This window comes from Hordeum vulgare, chromosome 1H, assembly GCF_904849725.1.
Source record: "Hordeum vulgare subsp. vulgare chromosome 1H, MorexV3_pseudomolecules_assembly, whole genome shotgun sequence".
NCBI lineage: Eukaryota > Viridiplantae > Streptophyta > Magnoliopsida > Poales > Poaceae > Hordeum > Hordeum vulgare.
The window spans coordinates 50,823,778-50,829,941 of NC_058518.1; the positions used below are offsets into that span (position 1 = coordinate 50,823,778).

A 6,164-nucleotide genomic window follows, 5' to 3' on the forward strand; every position below is an offset into this window, starting at 1 on the left:
AATTATGTCTTTTTGGAGCTAAATGGGATAATTATCCCATTTTAGAGGAAAACAAGCTAAGTATATAATCACTAGTAGAAAACAGGGCATTGAGCCAACCACATTGGACCCAGATTGGATATAAACCGGTTCTAAAGGGTCTGTCCGCTGGGCCCCCTCCCTGCAGCAAATGGCCACAAGGCCTTTAGGACCGGTTTGTAACACAAACCGGTCCTAAAGGGTTTTGGACCGTTTGCTGCAGGGAGGGGGGCCCAGTGGACAGACCCTTTAGAACCGGTTTGTATCACAAACCGGTGCTAAAGTTTTTCTCATTTTTGCAGCAACTGCGGGGCCCCGCTGTCAGACCCTTTAGCTCCGGTTTTTAACACAAACCGGTCCTAAAGCCCTCCCCTATATTCCACTCCGAGCTCAGCTCCATTTTTTCCAGCTCGAGCTCAACTCCATTTTTGCTCTCTCCTTCCTCTTGGGAGCTCTAATCCATCCCCATTTTTCTCCACCATTTGTCAAGATTGTTGGCACCCATCGGTCCTACGGTTAGCATCAACATTCCCTCTTCCGGCATTGCAAGTTTTGCTCGTTTTCTTGCTCATTTCATTTTTGTTGTGCTAGCTAGGTGTTTGATGAAATGCCTAAGCTAGAGAGAGTTCATCATTTGTTATGTATACATATGCAATTTGAGCTCAAATTTAATTATGATTTGTGGTTTTTTTTAGTGTCGCGCGCCTTGTCCCCTTCCTCACCGCCGTCGATCGCCCCGTCACCGACACAACCTTGGTGAGCCTATTGTTTTTATTTACCAAAACAAATTTTGATTTGTATGATTTACATATTTACTTGTATATAATTTTCTTATTGTGTAAGATTTTTTTTATATGTATAGCGCCATGGTTTTGATATCCGTCCCCGTTGGCCCTCGTCCAGTCTATGATTCGGATGTGGTATATTATCTTTTATAACTACATATTTTCATTTCCTGATTATATGACAATTAATTACGCCGACCAACTTGAAATAGATATTTTTATCTAGGAGGTAGTGGAACCGGAAATGCCAATCGACCCTATTGTTGAGAAGTTACACTTAGTTGAACAAGAAAATGTTGGCCTGAAAGAAATATTGAAAAAAACTGAAGAAAGGTTGGAAAAAACTGAAAGAGAGAAGATGACCTTGGAAAAGGTTCTTGCCGGTGTCGTCGATGGTCACAAGAGCGAGATGGACGCAATGCGCCTGAAGATTAGAAAGATTAGAAAATATGCAATTAGTAAAGAGGCTTGGTATCATTATGCCGTCGGGTCAATTGTTACCTTTGTTGCGATTTTGATCGCATTTTTTGTTGTTTTTAAATGCATTAATTAGAGAGAATTTTTATGGTTGGTTTCAGTGTGTATTTTTATGAGAACTATATATGTATGGTCACTACGCTACTTTGGTTTTAACGTGCGATGAACTTTTTGTATTAATTAATTAATTTAGTCATGATGATTTAGCATAATGGTTTTTGATAAATTTATATAATGCAGATGAACCGGCAATGGATGTACAGTGATCGACGTCGTCCCGAATTCCTTAATGGCATGCATAGTTTTCTCAATGTGGCTGAGAAAAACAGGCAGGATGGATTTATTTTTTGTCCATGTAAAAAATGCCAGAATAAGAGGAATTTCCCTAACTCAAGAACCATACACACCCACCTGTTGCAAGAAGGCTTCATGCCCAGTTATTTTTGTTGGACCAAGCACGGAGAAAGAGGGGTTGTAATGGAAGACAATGAAGAAGAAGAGGATAATGATAACTATCCTATGTTCGGTGAACACGGTGATACTGAAATGGGGGAAGACGAGCCTGAACTTGAGGACATTGTTGATGAGTCTGATGATGATCTTCGTCAGGTCATTCGTGAAGAACAGATAAACTGCGCAAGTGAAAACGAGAGGTTGAAGTTGGAGCGCATGTTAGAAGATCACAAAAAATAGTTGTACCCAAATTGCGAAGATGGCCAGAAAAAGCTGGGCACCACCCTGGAATTGCTGCAATGGAAGGCAGAGAATGGAATAACTTACAAGGGATTTCAAAAGCTGCTGAAAATAATGAAGAAGATGCTTCCAAGAGATAACGTGCTGCCCTGCAGTACGTACGAAGCAAAGAAGGTTGTCTGCCCTCTAGGATTGGAAGTGCATAAGATACATGCATGCATCAATGACTGCATCCTCTACCCCGGTCAGCACGAGAATTTAAATGCCTGCCCGGTATGCGGTGCATTTCGGTAGAAGATCAGGCGAGATGACCCTGGTGATATTGAGGGCGACGATCGCCCCAGGAAGAGGGTTCCTGCCAAGGTGATGTGGCATGCTCCTATAATACCACGGTTGAAACGTTTGTTCCGAAACAAAGAGCATGCCAAGTTGTTGCGATGGCACAAACAAGACCGTAAGGAAGACGATATGCTGAGACAACCCGCTGATGGGTCGCAGTGGAGAAACATCGACGATAAGTACGAGGACTTTGCACGTGACCCAAGAAACATAAGGTTTGGTCTAAGTACAGATGGCCTGAATCCGTTTGGGGAGCAGAGTAGCAGTCATAGCACCTGGCCCATGACTCTATGTATCTATAACCTTCCTCCTTGGTTATGCATGAAGCGTAAGTTCATTATGATGCGAGTGCTTATCCCAGGCCCGTCGCAACCCGGCAACAACATTGATGTGTACCTGAGGCCACTGGTTGATGAACTTTTAGAGTTGTGGGCTGACGAAGGTGTACGTGTGTGGGACGAGTACAAACAGGAGGAATTTGACCTACGAGGGTTGCTGTTTGTAACCATCAATGATTGGCCCGCTCTTAGTAACATCTCAGGACAGTCAAACAAGGGATACAGCGCATGTACACACTGTTTAGGCGAGACTGAAAGTATACATATAGGCAAGAATGTGTACCCGGGGCATCGTCGATTTCTTCCAGACAGGCATCCCGTAAGAAAGAAAGGAAAGCATTTCAAAGGCGAGGCAGATACACGGAGGAAGCCAACCCTCCCTAAAGGTACTGATATATATGACATGGTCAAAGATATAAAAGTAATCTTTGGTAAGGGTCCTGGCGCACAATCTGTTCCGAATGACGCCGACAACCACGTAGCCATGTGGAAGAAGAAATCTATATTCTGGGAACTACCCTATTGGAAATTCCTAGAGGTTCGCTCTGCGATCGACGTGATACACGTGACGAAAAATATTTGCGTGAACCTGCTAAACTTATTGGGCGTGCATGGGAAGAAGTCGAGAGAATTTCAAAAGCACGGCTGCACCACCAACGTATGCACGAACGAGACGACCTGATGAATCGAGAGAATTTCAAAGGTCCTGCCAGCTACGCTCTTACCAAGGAAGAGAAGGAGATCTTTTTCCAAGTCCTGAGCAGTATCAAGGTCCCGTCTGGCTACTCGTCGAACATAAAAGGAATACTAAACCTGGAAGAGAAAAAGTTCCAAAACCTAAAGTTTCATGACTGCGACGTGATCATGACCCAGTTACTTCCGATTGCATTGAGGGGGCTTCTGCCAGAAAACGTGCGAGTACCCATTGTGAAGCTATGTGCATTCCTCAACGCAATTTCTCAGAAGGCAATCGATCCAGCAACTCTACCAAGTTTACAGAAGGACGTGGTCCAATGTCTTGTCAGCTTCGAGTTGGTGTTCCCACCAACCTTCTTCAATATTATGACGCACCTCATAGTTCACCTAGTCCAAGAGATTTCCGTTCTCGGTCCTGTATTCTTACACAATATGTTCCCCTTTGAGAGGTTCACGGGAGTCTTGAAGAATTATGTTAAAAACCGTGTTAGGCCAGAAGGAAGCATGGTCAAGGGCTATGGAACAGAGGAGGTCATTGAGTTTTGTGTTGACTTTATTCCTGACCTGAACCCGATCGGTGTTCCTCAGTCGCGCCATGAGGGGAGACTGCGTGGAAAAGGCACGCTAGGAAAGAAATCAACAACATGTATGGACGAGCAATCTTTCACTCAAGCACACTACACAGTTCTAGTTAATTCCATCTTGGCGGGTCCATATATCCAGGAACACAAGGATATTTTACGCTCGGAATACCCGAAGCAACCTGAAGATTTCATTGCTAAAGAACACGCGAAGACTTTCGGCGGTTGGTTGCAAAGACGTCTCATTAATGACAACATTGTTGAAGATGAGCTATACTTGTTGGCCAAGCAACCATCTTCGACTGTATTGACCTTTAAAGGGTACGAGATAAATGCTAACACATTTTACACGGCAGACCAAGATAAAAAGAGCACCAACCAAAACAGTGGCGTCCGGTTTGATGCAAAAGACGACAACGGGCAAAGGGTCACATACTATGGTTACATAGAGCAGATATGGGAACTTGACTACGGACCTTCCTTTAAGGTCCCTTTGTTCTGGTGCAAATGGTTCAACCTGTCAGGCGTGAAGGTAGACCCGAAGTACGGAATGACAACAGTGGATCAGAAGAATCTTGGGTACGGCAGTGATCAATTCGTCCTAGCCAATGATGTGGCTCAGGTTTTCTATGTGAAGGACATGTCTAGCAGACCGAGAAAAAGAAAAGATAAGGAAGCGAATACATCAAACGATGAGCCAAGGCGCCACATAGTTCTTTCAGGGAAAAGAAACATCGTGGGAGTCGAGGACAAGACAGACATGTCAGAAGATTACAATAAATTTGATGAAATTCCTCCCTTCAAAGTCAAAGATGATCCAAGCATCCCGTTAAATGATGAAGATACTCCATGGTTACGGCGCAATCATAAGAAAGGCAAGAAGAAAAATAGATAGGGGGTGTTGTTTGTGATGTGTAATAATGTATTAAACCTTTTATGTAATTGTGTTGACCATTTCGATAAATATCAAAAATTTGACCAGTTTCCACTAAATTTGACCATTTTGATAAATATCATTTTTATTTTTTAAGTCTTAAAATGACATTTAGACAATTTGTAAATAAATGTAAAAGAAAACAGAAAAGGAAAACAAAAAAGAAAAATAAAAGAAGAAACAGGAAAAAGAAAAAGGAAAGAAAAAAATATCTTTATATTTTCAAATTAGTTTGATAAATATCTTATTTTTTATTTTTTTATTGTTTTAAATGACATTTAGACAATTTTTACACAAAATATCAGAAAATATAAATATGTTTTTATAAATATTTGATTTTACAAAAGCTTTTTGAGTCTACTTTGATTTTATAAATAAATGTAAAAGAAAACAGAAAAGGGAAACAGAAAAGAAAAATAAAAGAAGAAACAGGAAAAAGAAAAAAGAAAAAAAAATATCTTTATATTTTCTAATTAGTTTGATAAATTTCTTTTTTTTATTGTTTTAAATGACATTTAGACAATTTTTACACAAAATATGAGAAAATATAAATATGTTTTTATAAATATTTGATTTTACAAAAGCTTTTTGAGTCTACTTTGATTTTATAAATAAATGTAAAAGAAAACAGAAAAGGGAAACAAAAAAGAAAAATAAAAGAAGAAACAGGAAAAAGAAAAAGGAAACAAAAAGAAAAAGAAAACAGGAAACAGAAAAAAGGAAAAAAGAAAAAGGAAAAAAACCTTTAGGACCGGTTTTTAACAACAACCGGTCCTAAAGGTGGGTTCGCTCGCGCGCCCAATTTTTGGACCTTTAGTACCGGTTTGTGTTAACAACCGGTGCTAAAGACCCTTTAGCACCGGTTGTCAACACCAACCGGTGCTAAAGGCTTGTACAGCCTAGACCTCTCCGGTGCCGCCATCTTCTCGCCTTCCCGCGCGTCTTCTCTCCTCGCCGCCTCTCTCCTCGCCTTCTCTCCTCGCCGACTCGACCTCCTCGCCGCCTCCTCGCCGCCCCACGCCGCCTCCTCGCCGCCCCACGCCGTCGCCTCCTCGCCGCCTCCTCACCGCCCCACGCCGCCTCCTCGCCGCCTCCTCGCCGCCTCCTCGCCGCCGTCGCCTCCTCGCCGCCTCCTCGCCGCCCCACGCCGCCTCCTCGCCGTCGTCGCCTCCTCGCCGCCTCGACCTCCTCGCCGCCTCCTCGTATGCGATCTTGGTATTTGGTTTGAGTTTAGAGATCTTACAATTTGTCTTATGTGATTGCATGTATCTTCACTCACATCATTGTAAATTCAAGAGCTTTA

General features: G+C 42.3%; 1 pseudogene; it reads left to right on the forward strand.

Moving 5' to 3' along the window:
- The first annotated feature begins 1,535 nt into the window (after positions 1 to 1,535).
- On the forward strand, positions 1,536 to 4,798 carry LOC123406654 (annotated as a pseudogene).
- The last annotated feature ends 1,366 nt before the right edge of the window (positions 4,799 to 6,164 follow it).